The sequence below is a fragment of the Saccopteryx leptura genome, chromosome 2, assembly GCF_036850995.1.
Source record: "Saccopteryx leptura isolate mSacLep1 chromosome 2, mSacLep1_pri_phased_curated, whole genome shotgun sequence".
Taxonomy (NCBI): Eukaryota; Metazoa; Chordata; class Mammalia; order Chiroptera; family Emballonuridae; genus Saccopteryx; species Saccopteryx leptura.
In genome coordinates, this window is record NC_089504.1 from 335756879 (window position 1) to 335778883 (window position 22005).

General features: G+C 44.7%; 1 protein-coding gene and 2 non-coding genes across 4 annotated transcripts in view; 1 reads left to right on the forward strand and 2 right to left on the reverse strand.

Moving 5' to 3' along the window:
* Nucleotides 1-22005, forward strand: part of FAM222B (family with sequence similarity 222 member B) — an 82134-nt gene that overhangs the window by 16924 nt on the left and 43205 nt on the right. The gene's annotated exons all lie outside the window — the stretch shown is intronic.
* On the reverse strand, nt 1182-1288 carry LOC136396515 (U6 spliceosomal RNA). The gene has a single exon (XR_010749799.1). It is a non-coding gene; the product is annotated as a U6 spliceosomal RNA (small nuclear RNA).
* On the reverse strand, nt 5026-5101 carry TRNAS-GCU (transfer RNA serine (anticodon GCU)). The gene has a single exon. It is a non-coding gene; the product is annotated as a tRNA-Ser (tRNA).

Consider the following 22005-nt stretch of genomic DNA (forward strand, 5'->3'; position numbering starts at 1 on the left):
AGAACTGGTGGGGTGATATCTTATCTATATTTAAAGCATTACAGCTAGTCAAAAGAATCACTTACAAAAAAGCATTGAAAAAGCCTTTTAATTTATTTTAGGTGACACCATATAGACTTTTAGGTGATGGTTATAGTTAAGCTTTTTTTTAATTTAATTTTTTATTTATTCATTTTAGAGAGGAGAGAGAGAAGGGGGAGGAGCAGGAAGCATCAACTCCCGTAAGTGCCTTCCCCAGGCAAGCCCAGGGTCCCAAACCGATGACCTCAGCATTCCAGGTCAATGCTTTATACACTGCGCCACTACAGGTCAGGCGGTTATAGTTAAGCTTTGAGGAGGGACATGGTGCCATTTGAGGCAAAGCTAGCACTTCCTGTCCATACCTGAGTCTAAATATAGAATGACTGGTATCATGTACTTAAAATGCTTGAAATTTGAATCTGTTGAACTAAATTTTTCTCACTTTCTAAAGTAGCATTAACAATAGAGGAAAATTGGAATGTGGTTCTTTTAATGTCTAAAACTGATAAGGAAAAACTGAAATGGTTACGCAAGCCTGCTGATGTACTCAGAGCTTTTACTCTGCTGACAGCTCAGTTGGGATCTTGTGTATTGTTTTTTCAATAGAGACCTGAATATTGCTAATTTTAGAACAAAGTGTATGAAATTCTTCGCTTCACACAGGTTGGGATTGAATTTTTTTTTGGAATTTAAGTTCTCCCACAATCCATCATCTCTTTGTATCAAGGCTTTTTTCCCTCTTGAATGGGAAGACTGACTGGACTTGTTTTTGCAGCACCCAGGCTTTATGTGTGTTTCTTTCGCATTTGCTGACTGTTAAAGGGGTTCCTGAATGGCCTGCTTCCACGGCAAAGACGGTTGAGTAAGCTTAGGGTTTTTTTAAAGATTTTATTTATTGATTTTACAGAGCAGGGAGAAAGAGAAGTAGTTGCTTCACTCTAGCTATTTATTGGTTGCTTGTTGTATGTGCCTTGACCAGGCAAGCCCAGGGTTTTGAACTGGTGACCTCAGCGTTCCAGATTGGCACTTAATCTGTTGCACCACCACAGGCCAGGCAAGCTTACTTTCTTGGAGGTGCTTTACTTCTGTGTTGTATTTAGACTTTATGTTATTTGTTTCCATCATCTGCTGTGTTCATTATAGACCCACAGATAAGCTTTAGCTGTTTTATGTTCATAATTTTTTTTCTGTGTCATCCTTGTGCAGGGGCCATGCAATCTTCTCTGTATTGTTCCAATTTTAGTGTATGTGCTGCTGAAGCGAGCATTCATATTTTAATTTTAGTTCCTTTGGATCTGATTTGCAGTTTTCTTATATTCATCCTACTTAATAGTTTCCTTCCCAGATTAGATGTTTAACAAAACCTACCCTAAATATTTTTAGGAGTGCATTGTTTATGCTGGACACCCTTATTTCCCTCCCCCCTGGTTTATTGAGGTATAATTGACAAAATAATAAAATATTTAAAGTGTAGGGCATTGGCCCGGCTTGTGGATGTCCTGGGTTCGATTCCTGGTCAGGGGACACAGGAAAAGCGACCATCTGTTTCTCCCCCCCCTTTCCCTCCCCTTTTCTCTCTTTTTCTCCCACAGTCATGGCTTGATTGGTTCAAACACATCTGCCCCGGGAGCTGAGGATGGCTCCTTGGAGCCTCTGCCTCATGCACTAGAAATACTCGGTTTTGAGCATGGCCCTAGGTGGGCAGAGCATTGGCCCCAGACGGGGTTTGCTGGGTAAATCCTATTTGGGGCACATGTGGGGAGTTTGTCTCTCTATCTACCCTCCTCTCAGTTGGAAAAGAAGAAAAAATTAAAAGAGTACAACGTGATGATTTTAGGCACCCTTAACTATTAAATTTTTTTTCAATTGAGAGAGAGAGAGAGAGGGAGAGAGAGAGAGAGACGGAAAGAAGCATCAATTCGTTGTTCCACTTAGTTGTGCACTCATTAGTTGCTTCTCATATGTGCTCTGACTGGGAATTGAACCCATGGCTTTAGTGCGCTGGAACAATCCTCTATCTACTGAGCCATCCAGCCAGGGCCTCTATTTTTGTTTTGTTCATTAGTATCCAAAATTTCTCTGGAAACTTGCAGTTGGCAGTATTATGAAGTCTAAAATACCTTTAGGACTATATAGAGAAAGCACTTCCACCACTTCTTAAGAGTGTGTAATATATGTAATATTTGACCTTATGTTTTTCTTCTGTGACTAGTTCATGCTCTTTGAAAATGTCCCTTTTTGGTTGTTTGTCTTTTTTTTATTGACTTGTAAAAGTTCTTTGTATTTTGTGGCCATCAACTCTTTTTCATAAAGCAAATATTTTGTAATAAGGCCCTGGCCGGTTGGCTCAGTGGTAGAGCGTCGGCCTGGCATGCAGGAGTCTCGGGTTCGATTCCCAGCCAGGGCACATAGGAGAAGCGCTCATCTGCTTCTCCACCCCTCCCCCTCTCCGTCCTCTCTGTCTCTCTCTTCCCCTCCCGCAGCCGAGGCTCCATTGGATCAAAAGATGGCCCGGGCGCTGGGGATGGCTCCTTGGCCTCTGCCCCAGGCGCTAGAGTGGCTCTGGCTCTGGTCGCAACAGAGCGACGCCCCGGATGGGCAGAGCATCACCCCCTGGTGGGCGTGCCGGGTGGATCCCAGTCGGGCGCATGCGGGAGTCTGTCTGACTGCCTCCCCGTTTCCAGCTTCAGAAAAATCCAAAAAAAAAAAAAAAAAATTGTAATAAGGAGTGAGAAAGCAGGTAATTGCATCAAATGCTTATTCTTTTGGTCTCTCTCCTCCCAAGGATGCATAGGAAAGTTCCTTCTGTCTGAAGTAAAGTGTTGGCTCTGTATTGGTTATAATTTGCTTTTTCTGGCTGGCAATGCCTTCTTTTTGTTTTCTGTCTTCTAACAGATTGTAGGACTGTGGGGAAACAGTGTCCAGGGCTTTTTTAGGAACTGTGTCATTTTATCTACAGGAGAAGCCTGGAGATTGGCTTTGGCTGTAGAATACAATTGGCTCTGCATTTAAAAATGCCGAATCATGCTTGATTTGCAAGTTTGCTGTCTCATTTTGTGTATGTGTGTGAAATGTTTTAGGATGTTGGCCTTTAGTTTTTCTACCATCAGTATGAGAAATTAACAGTTTGTCCCTTCTTTCCAACTCCTCATCACCCAAACCAACAATCCAAACCACAGCACATGACGCCACAATCGTTTGAGAATTAGGGGAAAATACACCACACAAATGTTTCCATTCCCCTTATGGTGACCTTGAGCATTAATGCTGGTTTATCAGTTAAAGTCTTAGTCTTTCCTATGCAGGCTTGAATTATTTAGGTGTGGAAATGATTTGCCAACCAACATGTCTCCTTTACAGAAGCTTTTCAAGGGTAAGAGTGAAAGCTAATTGTCATAGTACTCTTTTCCTAACTTGGAAACAATTTGTATAAGGCAGAGCATATTTAGGAAACTTCTGTTTATTCATTTACCCTTGACACTCTCTTTTTAGGTGGGGGTAGCATATTTATCCTGATTTCTAGTGAGAATTTTTATTATCATGTGTGCAGTCTTATTTTTTATTTTTTCTTTACAGGGACAGAGGGGGGGGGGATAGATAGGGACAGACAGGAACGGAGAGAGATGAGAAGCATCAATTATCAGTTTTTCATTGCGACACCTTAGTTGTTCATTGATTGCTTTCTCATATGTGCCTTGACCGCGGGCCTTCAGCAGACCGAGTAACCCCTTGCTTGAGCCAGCGACCTTGGGTCTAAGCTGGTGAGCATTTTTTATTTTGCTCAAGCCAGATGAGCCTGCGCTCAAGCTGGCGACCTCAGGGTCTCGAACCTGGGTCCTCGGCATCCCAGTCCAACGCTCTATCCACTGTGCCACCACCTGGTCAGGCCATGTGTGCAGTCTTAATTGCACCTGTTACCCTCATGCTTTATAAACCGTGTGCTGCTGTTGATTTTGAAATCTAGACAACAACATATTTAGTAAATCTTCCACACCCATTAAGGCTTCATGCCTCTACTTTCTATAGCTAACAGTTTAAAGACAACTTCTAGGTGTAGGTTCTTTTCATTTAGATTAAATTGGGAGATTGTTAATAGAATAAGCCAGTTTGAATAAGCTGGTTTGTCTAGTGTGAATTATTATATGGATATGTGTTTTTTATCCTCCTTCTGCCAGAAATGCTTCTTTTCCAGTGATTCCCCAAATCTACCATCTTGCAAAAGTTGAGGTTTGGTTCCTATTTCTCATGTGCATTTTTTTTTTTTTAAATAAAGTTTTTCTTTTCTTTTTTTGTTGTTGTATTTTTCTGAAGCTGGAAACGGGGAGAGACAGTCAGACTCCCGCATGCACCCGACCGGGATCCACCTGGCAGAAGAGAAGGGGAAGGAGTGGAAAAGCAGATAGTCACTTCTGTGTGCCCTGACTGGGAATCGAACTCAGGACATTCATACACTGGGCCGGTGCTCTACCCCTGAGCCAACTGTCCAGCCTCCCCCCCACTTTTTTTAAAAGATTTTATTTATTCATTATAGAGAAGGGGGAGAGAGAGAGAGAGAAGGGGGGAGGAGCAGGAAGCATCAACTCCCATATGTGCCTTGACCAGGCAAGCCCAAGGTTTTGAACTGGCAACCTCAGTGTTTCCAGGTTGATGCTTTATCCACAGCACCACCACAGGTCAGGCTCCCCCCCCCTTTTTTATTTATTTATTTATTTATTTATTTATTTTTCTGAAGCTGAAAACGGGGAGAGACAGTCAGACAGAATCCCGCATGCGCCCGACCGGGATCCTCCCGGCACGCCCACTAGGGGGCGACGCTCTGCCCCTCCGGGGCGTCGCTCTGTTGCGACCAGAGCCACTCTAGCGCCTGGGGCAGAGGCCAAGGAGCCATCCCCAGCGCCCGGGCCATCTTTGCTCCAATGGAGCCTTGGCTGCGGGAGGGGAAGAGAGAGACAGAGAGGAAGGAGAGGGGGAGGGGTGGAGAAGCAAATGGGCGCTTCTCCTGTGTGCCCTGGCCGGGAATCGAACCTGGGACTTCTGCACAGCAGGCCGACGCTCTACCACTGAGCCAACCGGCCAGGGCTCCCCCCCCCCTTTTTAACTAGTGTGTCTTCTCTTACTAGACTAAGTACCTTAAAGACAGGGACTGTAACTTATTCTGTTGTTGTTATTATTATTATTTACTCTGGGGTCTAGTAGAGTTCCTGATACATAGGAATGCAATCAATATTTGATGATGTGAGTGAATGAATAAATTGAACTCTCAAAGATACAGTGAATGGATTTTATACTTCCCTCTAGTGTCTGAAATAGAAAGTGCAGCCAGTTTAAAAAATAGTTCAGAGTATTGCCTTTTTTGTTTGTTTGTTTTACAGAGACAGAATCAGAGAGAGGGATAAATAAGGACAGACAGACAGAAAGGGAGAGAGATGAGAAGCATCAATTCTTTGTTGTGGCATCTTAGTTGTTTACTGATTGCTTTCTCATATGTGCCTTGACCAGGGGGCTATAGCAGACCGAGTAACCCCTTGCTGGAGCCAGCGACCTTGGGTTCAAGCTGGTGGGCTTTTGCTCAAACCAGATAAGCCTGCGCTCAAGCTGGCGACCTCGGGGTCTCGAACCTGGGTCCTCTGCATCCCAGTCCGACGCTCTATCCACTGCGCCACCGCCTGGTCAGGCGAGTGTTGCCTTTTTAAAAAAACTTTAACACTTGTTTTTTCAGACTTGCTCTTCTCTGTAAGTCTAGTGAATAAATTTTCTTATCAAAGTCTGTGTTATGTCTCATGGGTGTTTAAATTCTACAATATAAAATGTCACGTGGCTTTTTTTTGTTTTGTTCTTTATTTTAGCGAAAGAGAAAGAGACAGACAGGTAGGAACAGATAGGAAGAGAGAGAGATGAGAAGCATCAATTTTTCATTGTGGCACTTTAGTTATTCATTGATTGCTTTCTCATATGTGCCTTGACAGAGGCTCCAGTCGAGCCACTGACCTTGGGTTTAAGACAATGACCATGGGGTTATGTCTATCTGGGATCTCACACTCAAGCCTGCCACCCCATGCTCAAGCCAGAGAGCCTGTGCTCAAGCCAGGGACCTTGGGGCATCAAACCTGGGTCCTCTTGAGTTCCAGGCTGACGCTCCATCCACTGGAGCCACTGCCTGGTCAGACTTACATGGCAGCTCTTTATAGGGTAAATGCCTTTGTTTGTTTATTTATTTATTTTTAGATTTTATTTATACACTTTTAGAGAGAGAAAGAGAGCAAGAGGAAAGAGATAGAACAGAGGGAGGAGCAGGAAGCATCAACTCCCATATGTGCCTTGACCAGGCAAGTCTGGGGTTTCGAATCGGCAACCTCAGCATTCCAGGTCAATGCTTTATCCGCTGCACCACCACAGTTCAGGCCTGGAGGAAATGCCTTTTATTTATTTATTTATTTATTTATTTAGTATTTTTCTGAAGTGAGAAGCGGGGAGGCAGAAAGACAGACTCCTTCTTGCATGCGCCTGACCCGGATCCACCTGATTGGGATCCGCCTGGCATGTCGATCAGGGGACGATGCTCTGACCATCTTGGGTGTTGCTCCGCTGCAAACTGAGCCATTCTAGCTCCTGAGGCAGAGGCCATGGAGCCATCCTTGGAGCCTGGGCCAACTTTGCTCCAGTGGAGCCTTGGCTGCAGGAGGGGAAAAGAGAGACAGAGAGAAAGTAGAGTGGGAAAGGTGGAGAGGCAAATGGGTGCTTCTCCTGTGTGTTCTGGCCGGGAATTGAACCCTAGGACTTCCACACGCTGGACTGACGCTCTACTGCTGAGTTAGCCGACCGAGGCTGAAATGCCTGTTTAATAGTTTTAGCTTCTGTTATAAACCATTGTTACCGGTTTTGTCTTTGTTATGCAAATTTACAGAGAACTGTGTATTTCTTTTTATTGGGGTAAATTAAGTATCAAAGGTAGTATTTTTTGGGGGGTGTTATAAATATCATTTGGGCAATTTGCAAAATACCCAAGAAATGCAGTGATCAGACGAGATGTTACCTAAACTAGTAGTTTCAGTCTAGCCCATTGATCTTTTCCTTCTATTGCTGAGAGATGATGTTTTTATTTTATCTTTTAATATCTTTCACTAGTTATAAAAATAAGACATTATCAACATAGAAAGTTTCTTTTTTTAAGTGAGAGAAGGGGAAATAGACTCCCCCACATACACCCCAACCAGGATCTACCTAGCAACTTCCATCTGAGACCAATGCTCAAACCAGTTGAGCCACTGGCTGCAAGAAGGGAAAAGAGATAGAAAGGGAAGGGGGAAAGGAAAAGAAGTAGATAGTTGCTTCTCATGTGTGCCTTGACCAGGGATCGAACCTGGGATGTCTGTATGCTGGGCTGATGCTCTATCCACTGAGCCAACCAGCCAGGGCCAATCTAGAAAGTTTAAAAACTATAAAAAATAATCTGTAATTGCATTACTCAGTTAATCTTAAAACTGAAAAATTAATGCTTATTTTTAATTTTTTTAAAATATCAAATAAAACAAATATTAAAAAAAATTCTCTCCTTTACTACTCCCTACCCCTCCTATCCTTCTCTCAGTGGTAACAACTGTTGACAGATTACTATATATACATACATATTTTTTTTGAACCTTATAGACACATATACACTCATAGGTGCTTAAAAATGAATGGCTTAGGCCTGACCTGTGGTGGCGCAGTGGATAAAGCGTCGACCTGGAACGCTGAGGCCCCCGGTTCGAAACCCTGGGCTTGCCCAGTCAAGGCACATATGGGAGTTGAAGCTTCCTGCTCCTCCCCTCCCTCTCTCCCCTCTTCTCTAAAATAAATAAATAAAATCTTAAAAAAAAAAAAAAAAGTTAAAAAAAAAAAAAAAATGAATGGCTTAGCCTGACCTGTGGTGGCGTAGATCAAGCATCAACCTGGAATGCTGAGGTCGCTGGTTCAAAACCCTGGGCTTGCCTGGTCAAGGCACATATGGGAGTTGATGCTTCCTGCTCCTCCCCCCTTCTCTCTTTTTCTCTTCTCTTTCTGTCTCTCTCCTCTAAAATAAATAAAAATAATTTTAAAAATGGATGGCTTATTTTATTATACACTCTGAAACTTGATACTTTAAAACTTTTTTTTTTGAGAGAGAGAGGATTGGAGAGAGAGAGACAAGAACATTGAACTGCCCCTGTATGTACACTGACCGAGAATTGAACTGGCATCCTATGCGCTCGAGGACAGTGGGCTTAATTTTTATTGAATTTTTTTTTTTTTTTTTAGGGAGATAGAGAAAAGGAGAGAGAAGAGAGAGTAAGGGAAGCACTCATTTGTTATTCCACTCAGCTCTGCCTTTCTTGGTTGCTTCCTGTGTGTGCCCTGACTAGGGATCAAACCCTCAACCTTGTTTCAGGAGGATGCTCTTAACCAACTGAGCTAACTGGCCACAGCCTAAAACTTTTTTTTTTTTGTATTGTTCTGAACCTGGAAATGGGGAGGCAGTCAGACAGACTCCCGCATGCGCCCGACCGGGATCCACCCGGCACGCCCACCAGGGGGCGATGCTCTGCCCATCTGGGGTGTTGCTCTGTGGCAACCAGAGCCACTCTAGCGCCTGGGGCAGAGGCCAAGGAGCCATCCCCAGCGCCCGGGCCGTCTTTTGATCCAATGGAGCCTCGGCTGCGGGAGGGGAAGAGAGAGACAGAGAGGAAGGAGGGGGGGAGGGGTGGAGAAGCAGATGGGCGCCTCTCCTGTGTGCCCTGGCCGGGAATCGAACCGGGGACTTCTGCACGCCAGGCCGACGCTCTACCATTGAGCCAACCGGCCAGGGCCTAAAACTTTTTTTTTAAAGATTTTATTTATTCATTTTAGAGAGGGGAGAGAGGGAGACAGAGAAGGGGGGAGGAGCAGGAAGCATCAACTCCCATATGTGCCTTGACCGAGCAAGCCCATGGCTTCAAACCGGCAACCTCAGCGTTCCAGGTCATTGCTTTATCCACTGCGCCATCACAGGTCAGGCCTAAAACTTTTTTTATTGAGATAAAATATACATACAGAAAAGTGTACATGGTGGACAGCTCAATGAATTTTCACAAACTGGACATGCCTATGTAACTAGTTCCTAGATCAAGAAACCTTACTAGTCCTCCTGAAGTTCCTCCTACCAATTTGTCCATGATACTTTTAAAGCACAGAGTGGGTATATACTTAGTAATGTTAGAATAAGAACTTGGTTATTTGTTCTATTTTGAAAATGAATTAAAGTTATTAATGATTTTAGCTTTGGTGACCATCATGAGAACTTGGGTCATTTAAATGATTTGGACCATTCTTTTGCTATGATTTTTTTAAAATTTTCTTTTTAAGAGTTGACTTAATAATTTTACAGAGCAAGAAGTGTCAACTTATAGTTGATTCACTTTAGTTGTTCAGTGATTGCTTTTTGTATGTGCCTTGACCAAGCAAGTCCAGAGTTTTGAACTGGTGACCTCAGCATTCCAGGTCAAGAATCCATCCACTGCACCACCAAGGGCCAGGACTTTTGCTATAAAGTTTATTGGTCTAAGTATTTACTGAGGACTTTACTATGTAATACTAGCTCTGAGTTACAGTCTAACTTAGAAAGACAAATTAGACAACAGAACAATTAAGTACTAAGTTGTGCAATAGTGATTCAAGAAAAGAATCATTGCTGACAGCATGAAAGAAGGCTCCACAGAGGAGGTGAAATTTGAGCTGGGCCTTGAAGAATGGGTAGGATTTAAATGGAATGATTATAACATTACAAGTCATGGCAAGAAAATAGAAATGGATGAACGTGATACACAGATAATGAGCAAGCAGGATAGCCTGTCTGGTGTGGAGAAAACATGCTGAGGAATGCTAGAGAGTTAAGTTTGATAACATAGGCTAGTGCCAGATTATAGAACATATATAACAGTTACAGAGTGGAAACTGTTAGCTGGATGACAGAGGCAACAGTGAGCCATGATATACCTTAATGAATAAGAGTTATTAAATTTGGAGACAGAAAATTCAAGTTCTGATGCTGACTTTTTCCTTTACCAGCTATGGAACCTAGAGCAGATAGTTCAACCTTTTTGGACCTCAGTTTCTTCATCTGTAAAAATGGGGGAAATTTCAAATTCATAGGTTTATTGTGATATAAAATAATAAAATATGTATGCCTATATGTCTGTGTATAGATACATTGCTTGATACAGAGCCTTGCACCTATTAAATGTGCAATAAGTTGAACTGTTCCCGTAGTTCTTTTTTTTGTGTGGCAGAGACAGAGAGAGTCAGAGAGACGGACAGATAGGGACAGACAGACAGGAAGGGAGAGAGATGAGAAACATCAGTTCTTCATTGTAGCTCCTTAGTTGTTCATTGATTTCTCATATGTGCCTTGACTGGGGGGCTACAGCAGACCGAGTGACTCCTTGCAGCGACCTTGGGCTCAAGCTGGTGAGCCTTGCTCAAACCTGATGAGCCCGTGCTGAAGCTGGCAACCTCGGGGTCTCGATCCTGGGTCCTCCACATCCCAGTCTGATGTTCTATCTACCATGCCACCACCTGGTCAGGCTGTTTCTGTAGTTCTTAAGAAGAGCAAATGGATGAAAGCAGTGGTATGTGGAATAAGGGAAACTATGAAAAAGTTATAATTGCCTGATCTGCATTGGCACAGTGGATTAAGCATCGACCTGCAACACTGAGGTCACCAGTTCAAAACCGTGGGCTTGCCCGGTCAAGGCACATATGAGAAGCAGCTATGAGTTCATGCTTCCCACTCTTCCCCTCAACTCCCACTTTTCCCTCCCTCCCTCCCTCCCTCCCTCCCTCCCTCCCTCCCTTCCTTTTTCAGAGAGAGAGAGAGTCAGAGAGAGGGATAGACAGGGACAGACAGACAGGAACAGAGAGATGAGAAGCATCAATCATTAGTTTTTCGTTGTGACACCTTAGTTGTTCATTGATTGCTTTCTCATATATACCTTGACTGCGGGCCTTCAGCAGACCGAGTAAGCCCTTGCTCAAGCCAGCCACCTTGGGTCCAAGCTGGTAAGCTTTGCTCAAACCAGATGAACCTGTGCTCAAGCTGGCGAACCTCAGCTGGGGTCTCGAACCTGGGTCCTCCGCATCCCAGTTCAACGCTCTATCCACTGCGCCACTGCCTATTAGGCCTCCTTCTCTCCTTTCTTTCTCTCTCTCCCTCTTTCTCCTTTTCCCATCTAAAATCAATAAATCAATAAAATATATTTTTTTAAATCAACCAATGAATGAGTAAGTGGAATTACAAATTAATGGTCTCTATCTTTCTCCCTTCCTCTCAATAAAAAGGGGGAAAAAAGAGCCTGACCAGTGGTGCCATGGATAGTGTCAGTCTGGGGCACTGAGGTCCCATGTTCGAAACCCTGAGGTCACAAGCAGGCTCATCTGACTTGAGCATGGGATCATCCTGATCCTAAGGTCACTGGCTTGAGCAAGGGGTCATTGGGTTACTGGGGCCCTCCCCGATCAAGGCACATGTGAGAAGCAATCAATGAACAGCTAAAATGACACAATTAGTTGATGCTTCTCATCTCTCTCCCTTGTCTCTCTCTCTTTCTCAAAAGAACAAACAAGTAATAGTTGCCTCCACAGGCATATGGTAAGAGTCTCTGTTAGTGTAGTGGTAATAATATAGTACATTTGAGGGAAGTGAAAAGACATTGGACTTAAATTACTATTTAGGAGGAAATGTTTTGGGTGTCCCTGTGATCTTTTCTTAAACAGTTGCAATTCCTCTGGTTTCTTGGACTGTATAGATACTTTTGGCACGATGTGTTTGACTTTTTATTTATTTTTATTTATTATTATTATTATTTTTTTCTGTATTTTTCTAAAGCCGGAAACGGGGAGAGACAGTCAGACAGACTCCCGCATGCACCCGACCGGGATCCACCCGGCACGCCCACCAGGGGGCGACGCTTTGCCCCTCCGGGGCGTCGCTCTGTTGCGAACAGAGCCACTCTAGCGCCTGGGGCAGAGGCCGAGGAGCCATCCCCAGCGCCTGGGCCATCTTTGCTCCAGTGGAGCCTGGGCTGCGGGAGGGGAAGAGAGAGACAGAGAGGAAGGAGAGGGGGAAGAGGTGGAGAAGCAGATGGGCGCTTCTCCTGTGTGCCCTGGCCGGGAATCGAACCCGGGACTTCTGCACGCCAGGCCGATGCTCTACCACTGAGCCAACCGGCCAGGGCTATTTTTATTTTTTTATGTAATGACTTTAGAGAGGAGAGAGAGAGAAAAACATCAATTTGTTGTTCCACTTGTTTATGCATTTGATTCTTGTATGTACCCTGACCAGGGATGGAACCTGCTACCTTAGTGTATCAGGGCAACACTCCTCTTTTTTTTTTTTAAGCGAGACAGAGAAAGGGACAGATAAGGACAGGCAGGAAGGGAGAGAGATGAGAGCATCAATTCTTCGTTGTGGCACCTTAGTTGTTCATCAGTTGCTTTCTCATATGTGCCTTGACTGGGGGTCTACAACAGAACGAATGACCCCTTGCTTAAGCCAGCAACCTTAGACTCAAGCCAGCGACCACGGGGTCATGTCTATGATCCCACGCTCAAGCCGGGTGAGCCTACACTCAAGCTGATGACCTCAAGGTTTCAAACCTGGGTCCTCTGTGTCACAGTCCGATACTCTATCCACTGTGCCACCACCACCTAGTCATGCAGGATGACACTTTTAACCAACTAAGCTACCCAGCCAGGCTGACATTTTAAATTTTAGTTAAGGTAATTTCAGTTAAGGTATTTGAAACACCCTGAGAGTTCCTTGTTCATGTTTTAGAAGAGATTATTAGAAGTTTTGTCTGATTTAATTCAGTTGTCAGAATTTCTGATAATAATGGCAAGCAGGTATGTTTGGTTTTTTGTTTGTTTGTTTGTTTTACAGGGACAGAGAGTCAGAGAGAAGGACAGATAGGGACAGACAGACAGAGACAGACAAGAATGGAGAGAGATGAGAAGCATCAATCATCAGTTTTATTTGTTTTTTTGTTTTGTTTTTTTTCTTGTTTTGACACCTTAGTTGTTCATTGATTGCTTTCTCATATGTGCCTTGACTGCGGGCCTTCAGCAGACCGAGTAACCAGTGACCTTGGGTCCAAGCTGGTGAGCTTTTTGCTCAAACCAGATGAGCCCACGCTCAAGCTGATGACCTCGGAGTCTCGAACCTTGGTCCTTCCGCATCCCAGTCTGATGCTCTATCTACTGCGCCACTGCCTGGTCAGACGGTATGATTGTTTTTGATTTCTTGCAAATTAATTGGTGCATGAATGATCTTGGAAGAATTTAAACTTTAGTTTCTATTTAATCCTTAAAGAAAAAAATTGTCTTTATAAAGAAGACTAGAGTTTTAGGAAAGTACTGGCTCAGAAGTTTCCTTAGATATCAGGAGCACACTATTTTAAATAATAGCTTCTTACAGTACTGTTTAGTTATTTTAATATGGAAAATGCCAGGGGATTGCTAAGTGATGTGGAAGAGAGGTGTAACTGCTTTGTGCTCTTGAGAATTTTTGTTGTAGGTCAGAAGATAGGAAAGGACTGGACTAGCCTCCTAGCTAATTTGGCAGAATTTTGTGGGCAAAATTTATTTTTCTTTTCTTTTTCTTTTTTTTACAGGGAGAGAGTCAGAGAGAGGGATAGATAGAGACAGACAGACAGGAACGGAGAGAGATGAGAAGCATCAATCATCAGTTTTTCGTTGCGACGCCTTAGTTGTTCATTGATTGCTTTCTCATATATGCCTTGACCATGGGCCTTCAGCAGACCGAGTGACCTCTTGCTCGAGCCAGCGACCTTGGGTCCAAGCTGGTGAGCTTTTTGCTCAAACCAGATGAGCCCGTGCTCAAGCTGGCCACCTTGGGGTCTCGAACCTGGGTCCTCTGCATCCCAGTCCGATGCTCTATCAACTGTGCCACCGCCTGGTCAGGCTATTTTTCTTCTTTTATTTAATGATTTTAGTGAGAGAGGCTGAGAGAGACAGGAACATCAATCTGTTTCTGTGTGTGCCCTGACCTGGAATTGAACAAGCAACGTCTGTGCTTCGGGATGATGCTCTAACCAACTGAGCTATCTGGCCAGGGCTGTGAGCAGAATTTAAAATAAGTTTTTTTATATTTGGTTCTTTTCATATGGACCCTAATAAAAGCTAGCTTATAAAACACCAATGAAGTTCCTCTATAACTCTTAAACCAGAGTCTTTTAATTTGGTTAGAAAAAAGAGCTAGTTTGCCTAACCAGGCGGTGGCGCAGTGGATAGAGCGTCGGACTGGGATGCGGAGGACCCAGGTTCGAGACCCCAAGGTCGCTAGCTTGAGCACAGGCTCATCTGGTTTGAGCCAAGCTCACCAGCTTGGACCCAATATCTCTGGTTTGAGCAAGGGGTTTCTCGATCTCATATGTGCCTGCCCATGGTCAAGGCACATATGAGAAAGCAATCAATTCACAACTAAAGTGTCGCAAAGAAAAACTGATGATTGATGCTTCTCATCTCTTTTCGTTCCTGTCTGTCTATCCCTATCTATCCCTCTCTCTGACACTCTCTCTGTGTCTCTGTAAAAAAAAAAAAAAAGAGCTATTTTATTTATTTATTTTTTTGTATTTTTCTAAAGTGAGAAGCAGGTAGGCAGAGATAGACTCCTGTATGTGCCTGGCTGGGATCCACCGGGCAAGCCCACTAGGGGGTGTTGCACCGCTGCAATGAAGCCATTCTAGCGCCTGAGGCAGAGGCTATGGAGCCATCCTCAGAGCCCGGGCCAACTTTGCTCCAATGGAGCCTTGGCTGTAGGAGGGCAAGAGAGAGATAGAGAGAAAGGAGAGGGGGAAGGGTGGAGAAGTAGATGGGCACCTCTCCTGTGTGCCCTTGTTGGGAATTGAACCTGGGACTTCCATACACCATGCCAACGCTCTTTCACTGAGCCAGCCGGCCAGGGCCAAGAGCTAGTTTTAAAAGGAATGTTTTCAGCTCCTTTTTCATGTTCCAAGAAAACAGATTATATATGAAAGGCTTTGAGCTCCATATAAGAAAGGGCTACTTATGTTTAAAGTATTTTGTTTTTTTAAAGTTTTTTTTTTTAATATAGTAGGACTTGGGGAGCTAAGTGGGATTATAGTGTGATTTAGATTATGTTTATTGATTTTTAAATTTTTCTTTTTTATTTATTCACTTTATTTATTTATTTTTTTTTTTTTATTTTTTTTCCCCATTTTTCTGAAGCTGGAATCAGGGAGAGACAGTCAGACAGACTCCCGCATGCGCCCGACCGGGATCCACCCGGCACGCCCACCATGGGGCGATGCTCTGCCCACCAGGGGGCGATGCTCTGCCCATCCTGGGTGTCGCCATGTTGCGACCAGAGCCACTCTAGCGCCTGAGGCAGCGGCCACAGAGCCATCCCCAGCGCCCGGGCCATCTTTGCTCCAATGGAGCCTTGGATGCGGGAGGGGAAGAGAGAGACAGAGAGGAAAGCGCGGCGGAGGGGTGGAGAAGCAAATGGGCGCTTCTCCTGTGTGCCCTGGCCGGGAGTCGAACCCGGGTCCTCCGCACGCTAGGCCGACGCTCTACCGCTGAGCCAACCGGCCAGGGCTATTTATTCACTTTAGAGAGGAGAGGGAGAGACAGAGAGAGAGAGGAGAGACAGAGAGAAAGAAGGGGGGAGGAGCTGGAAGCATCAACTCCCATATGTGCCTTAACCAGGCAAGCCCAGGGTTTCGAACCGGCGACCTCAGCATTTCCAGGTCGACGCTTTATCCACTGTGCCACCACAGGTCAGGCCTGTTTATTGATTTTTAGAGAGAGGAGAGAGATAGAAAGAGAAAGAAAGAGGGGGGAGAAGCTGGAAGCATCAACTCATAGTATGTAGTTGCTTCCTGTATGTGCCTTAACTGGGCAAGCCCAGGGTTTTGAACCAGCGACCTTAGTGTTCCAGGTTGAGGCTTTATCTACTGCGCCACCATGGGTTAAGCTGTTGTGTGATTTATTTTTTTATTTTTATTTATTTATTTTTTTATTTTTATTTTTCTGAAGCTGGAAACGGGGAGAGACAGTCAGACAGACTCCTGCATGCGCCCGACCTGGATCCACCCGGCAAGCCCACCAGGGGGCGACGCTCTGCCCCTCTGGGGCGTCGCTCTTTCACAACCAGAGCCAATCTGGCGCCTGGGGCAGAGGCCAAGGAGCCATCCCCTGCGCCCGCCCGGGCCATCTTTGCTCCAATGGAGCCTCGCTGCTGGAGGGGAAGAGAGAGACAGAGAGGAAGGAGAGGGGGAGGGGTGGAGAAGCAGATAGGCGCTTCTCCTGTGTGCCCTGGCTGGGAATCGAACCCGGAACCTCTGCACGCCAGGCCGACGCTCTACTACTGAGCCAACCGGCCAGGGCCTGTTGTGTGATTTAGATATGTAATACTAGTTGCCAGAACTCTATGGACAGAAATGACAATATTGGTAATAGCTTGCCTTCCCTGATCCCCATTCTACGTGTTCGTTTTCCCTCCCTCCTTTCCTTCCTTCCTTCCTTCTTTCCTTCCTTCCTTCCCTTTCTCTCTCTCTTTCTCTCTCTTTCTCTCTCTTTTTCTTTCTCTCTCTTTTTCTTTTTTTGAGAAAGACAAGGGAGAGAGATGAGAAGCATCAACTCATAGGTGCATCACTTCAGTTGTTTATTGATTGCTTCTCATGTGTGTCTTGATGGTGGGGAAGGGGGCACTCCATCAGAGCCAGTGATTCCTTGCTCAAGCCAAGGATCATGGGCTTCAAGCCAGCTGCCTTGGGATCATGATGAGCCCCGCTTAAGGTGGTGACCTCTGTGTTTCGAACCTGGCAACCCAGATTGACACTTTATCCACTTCTCCACCACCAGTCAGGCTTACTTGTTTTTAAGTGAGCCCAGTGGTGGGATTCAGCCAGTTTGCAGTGGTTTGGCAGAATCGGTACCTAATTTTTTGTTGAGTTTGGTGAACCAGTTTTTAAAATGGCACTTGTAATCAGGGTTTTATCTAAGGTGGGTGCCTGGACAGCCAGCCACCCAATGTAGAAATCATAAATTTACATTCCTTACTCTTTTTTAACTTTCATCTGCACAACAGTGCACTTATTCTAAATTCCCATAGTAATGTTCATTTCGTCCATAGGTGAAAAAAATTGCAAGCAAGGACACCAATCAAGAAGCAATATGGAAATATCTCAAATAACAGTTTTATGTTTGTCAGATATTTAATTTTTTTGTTAGTATTTTAAAAATTAGTTTTGTGGACCTCTTTTATTCTTTTTTTTTTTTTTTTTTTTTTTTAGAGAGAGAGAGTCAGAGAGAAGGATAGACAGGGACAGACAGACTGGAACGGAGAGATGAGAAGCATCAATCATTAGTTTTTTGTTGTGCGTTGCAACACCTTAGTTGTTCATTGATTGCTTTCTCATATGTGCCTTGACCGCGGGCCTTCAGCAGACCGAGTAACCGCTTGCTCAAGCCAGCGACCTTGGGTCCCAAGCTGGTGAGCTTTTTGCTCAAATCAGGTCGCACTGAAGCTGGCAACCTTGGGGTCTCGAACCTGAGTCTTCCACAACCCAGTCCGACACTATCCACTGCGTCACCGCCTGGTCAGGCTCTTTTATTCTTATTTAAATATTAAATACATGAAATAATTACCTTTTGGCATATCTTTTTTTATACTTAAAACTGTCATTAGGGCAGAGAACTGGTTAAATTATTTTAATCCCACCACTGAGTAAGCCCCACTACATCTAAGAAAATATCCGACTGACCAGGCGGTGGCGCAGTGGATAGAGCGTTGGACTGGGATGCGGAGTACCCAGGTTTGAGACCCCAAGCTCGCCAGCTTAAGCGTGGGCTCTTCTGGTTTGAGCAAAGCTTACCAGCTTGGACCCAAGGTCGCTGTCTCAAGCAAGGGCTTACTAGGTCTGCTGTAGCCCCACGGTCAAGGCACATATGAGAAAGCAATCAGTGAACAACTAAGGTGTCACAACAAAAAACTGATGCTTGATGCTTCTCATCTCTCTCTGTTCCTGTCTGTCTGTCCCTATCTATCCCTCTCTCTGTCTCTGTAAAAAAAATAAATAAATAAAAAGATTTAAAAAAAAAAAAAAAGAAAAGAAAATATCCTACAGGTCTTAGCGTATTCCATCCCAGCAGTGTTATGCCCCTAACACTGACATTAGTGATTGACGCGTTGGCGCAACATGCCAGTTATGCTGTGGCCTGACAGTTGCTGAGAATTTTTCTAATATTAGGTGTATGGCTTAAACAAGACTTAGGATGTTTGCTACCTGGTTTTACTGAAACCTTCTGAAGGAGGAGTGGTTAGCTTGGGGTTTAATTGGATGTAGCTGTCTCGTGTCTTTGCGGGGTTGGAGCCAAGTGTGTGTGGGGTTTTGTTGTTGTTGCAGGTGATTGTATTGCTTCACCTTCCACCATCAGCTTCCAGATACCTTCCCAGTAAGGCTCCCCCCACAACCTTTAATTTTTGCTGCATAGGAAGCAGGAGTTACAGACTGGGTGGATTGATGTATGCTGATCTAATATGCAATCCTAAATCTGCATGGTCATGAGGGAGTGCAGTTGATTAGTCTGAGAAAAGAAGGCATAGAGGTCTGGGGAGCATCTTTTTACTGTTGGGTGTCTCCCCGTGGCTATTGCTGTGGAAGTCTGAGCCACTCTGAGAGCTACCTCCTGAATGACGGTCCTTCCTACTACCCTGGCAGAGAGTGGGGGACCAGGAGAAGGGACGCGGCATCACCTGGTCCAGCTATGGGATACTAGGCTCTCTGCTTTGGGGTGAAGGCCAAGAGAGATGGGGGCAGCTCTAACAAAGAGGAGCCGCGCCGGGGCTGGGGTCTCGGGTAGCTGGCCTATCCCGGGTGGCTGACCTCCCAGTGGGCCTCCCCAGTTGGCTACTTGGCGTGTCGCTCTGCTGGCTCCCTGGCTCGTCATTGGCTGTGAGGACAGGAGGGGGCTCGCAGAGGGTTGGGATAGAGTTGAGGGGGCGGGACTGGCTTCCGGCGGCTAAGGGGAGCTTCTGGCAGCAGGCTGGGGGAGGGGGTGTCGGGGCACGGCGGAGTGCTGCGCTCGGAGAGCCTGGCACCCGGAATAGCCGCCTCCCCCTCCCCCTGCCTAGACCACTGGAAGCCCCTTCTCTTTCATCTTCTTGGGGCGGGGCGAGGAGAGTTGAGCTGCCCCAGGTGGGTGGGGCGGAGCCGGGAGCTTCACGGAGTGCTGCGGAGCGAACCTCACCTCTCTTCCAGTGCTCAAGGTGTGTGTGTGCTTTTTCTAACGCAACCCCGACTTCTGCCGACTTAACCTTGAGGGGAAATAGAATAGGAAGTAAGAGCTCCACATCCCATCAGTTTGTTTTGATTTTCTAATTCTACCCTTCATTCTTCTTTCCCTCCCTTCATCTCACCCCAGCTGCAGGGTAAGGATATTCAGGACTGAAATCTTTTTACTGATGTGATGTCCGTCGCGTAGTAAAATAACAGAGAAGAAAAGAGGAGCCCTTTCTTATGTTGCAGCTGATCCAGTAAACCACAAAATAGGAAAAGATTAGGAATGGGTTTTGGAAACTATACTGATTCCTCGTACATTAAAGCTGTCTAAACCATTTTCCTGCTTGGGACTGCCGTAATCAGCAAAAACTATCTGAAAAGGAAGAAGGTACTATTGGAAAGAAGGAGAGCCCCCGTCAAATGGTGGTTAAAGGAAATCTTGATAGTTATTAGCAATTAACTCTGCTAAAGTCTTTTCCCGAGTACATTTCACCGGCTTTGTGTAGTACTAAGCCCTGTTGGAGAATACTAGCTAGAGCCAGCAAACTTATCTTACCGTTACTGAAACTTAAAGTCTTGTCTGTTTCTTTACCGGCCTATTTTTTATATCCGTAGGCTCTCAGAGGAATTAGGTTTGGTCGTCAAAAACCAAAACCAAACTTTAAAAAATATCCAGGTGAATTTTGTGTTATTCAATTATTTTTTAAAGCCCCTTCCCCCAACTTTATGAAGTTGGGTGGCTGTAGCATTCATTTTAAATTATATTTTTCTCTTTTGAGTTCCTTTGCTTCTACAATTTATGGGTCCCCTTTTTCTGAAAGATACAGAGCTCATCTTCAGCCAAAACCAGGAACGTCTTTATAGGTTTTTTTAAAAATTGACTTTTATTGGAGTGACACTGGTTAATGTAATTATACAGGTTTCAGGTGCCCAATTCTACAGCACATCTGTGTACACCATATTATGTGTTTACTGCCCCCCAAGTCAAGTCTTCATCTCTTTATAGGTGTTTTTGTTTTGTTTTGTGGTGACAGAGACAGAGAGAGTCAGAGAGAGGGACAGATAGGGGCAGACAGACGGGAAGGGAGATGAGAAACATCGATTCTTCGTGCGGCTCCTTAGTTTTTCATTGATTGCTTTCTCATGTGGGGGGGGGGCTACAGCAGACCGATTGATCCCTTGCTCGAGCCAGCGACCTTGGGCTCAAGCTGGTGAGCCTTGCTCAAACCAGATGGGCCCGCGCTCAAGCTGGCGACCTCGGGGTCCGAACCTGGGTCCTCCGCATCCCAGTCGGACGCTCTATCCACTGTACCACTGCCTAGTCAGGCTTTATAGGTTTTTAATTGAAAGTTATCAATTGATGATAGAAAACCCCAGATTTATGATAGAAACAAAGGGTGTGTGTGTCGCATGTGTGTCTTGTTGTGTGGCAGTTTCATTGTAAACTTGTCTTTTTTTTAATTTTTCATGTTGTGGGGGAGGGAAGAGAGAGAGAAGGGTGAAAGGAGGAGAAGGAAGCATCAACTCCCATATATGCCTTGACCAGGAAAGTCCAGGGTTTCAAACTGGGGACCTTAGTGTTCCAGATAGATGTTTTATCCTCTGTGGCACCACAGATCAGCTGGTAAACTTGTTTTAACTGGGAATTTTCACCAAAGGTGTTTGACCAGATTTATGTTAATGTTAATTAGCTAGAATTCCGGAAGGGATAATCACCAATTTTTTGGCAGCACTTTGGCAAAAAAAAGTTTTTGAAGATCTAATCGGCTTTATTGAGCAATTCATGAACTGGGCAGCATCCCATTTAGCAACTAAACTAGAAGAGTATTCTTGGCTAAATATTAATTGAAATGATTGAGAGTTCATTCTTGAAATCCAGGTTCAGTTCTAGAGATTGTTCTAACTAGAGTTCAGTGTTGACAGAATTAGTATGTTGAATCTATTTTACACTTTTAGCTGGATCGTGTATTTTTTCTCTGCATTGATGTATTGGATCTCTAACCAATAAGGAGCAGTTTGGGGTGAAAGCAAGTATTATAAAGAATAGGAATGGCCTGACCAGGTGGTGGCGCAGTGAATAGAGCGTCGGACTGGGATGCGGAAGGACCCAGGTTTGAGACCCCGAGGTTGCCAGCTTGAGCGTGGGCCCATCTGGCTTGAGCCAAAAAAAAAAAAAAAAAAGCTCACCAGCTTGGACACAAGGTCGCTGGCTCGAGAGAGGGGTTACTCGGTCTGCTGAAGGCCCTCGGTCTGCTGAAGGCCCCCGGTCAAGGCACATATGAGAAAGCAATCAATGAACAACTAAGGAGTCCCAACGAAAAACTGATGATTGATGCTTCTCATCTCTCTCCGTTCCTGTCTGTCTGTCCCTATCTATCCCTCTCTTGACTTTCTCTCTGTCCCTGTAAAAAAAAAAAAAAAAAAAAAAAAAGAATAGGAATGGTGCCTGACCAGTGGTGGCACAGTGGATAAAGTGTCCACCTGGAACACTGAAAAGTTTGCTGGTTCGAAACCTCAGGTTCACCCATTTAAGGCACATACAAGTAGCAATTATTATAAGTTGATGCTTCCTGCTCCCCCTTTTTCTTCTCTCTTTAAAACCAATAAATAAAATCTTAAAAATATAGAAATAAAAAATAAATAATACTCAGTACATTAAAAAAATAGA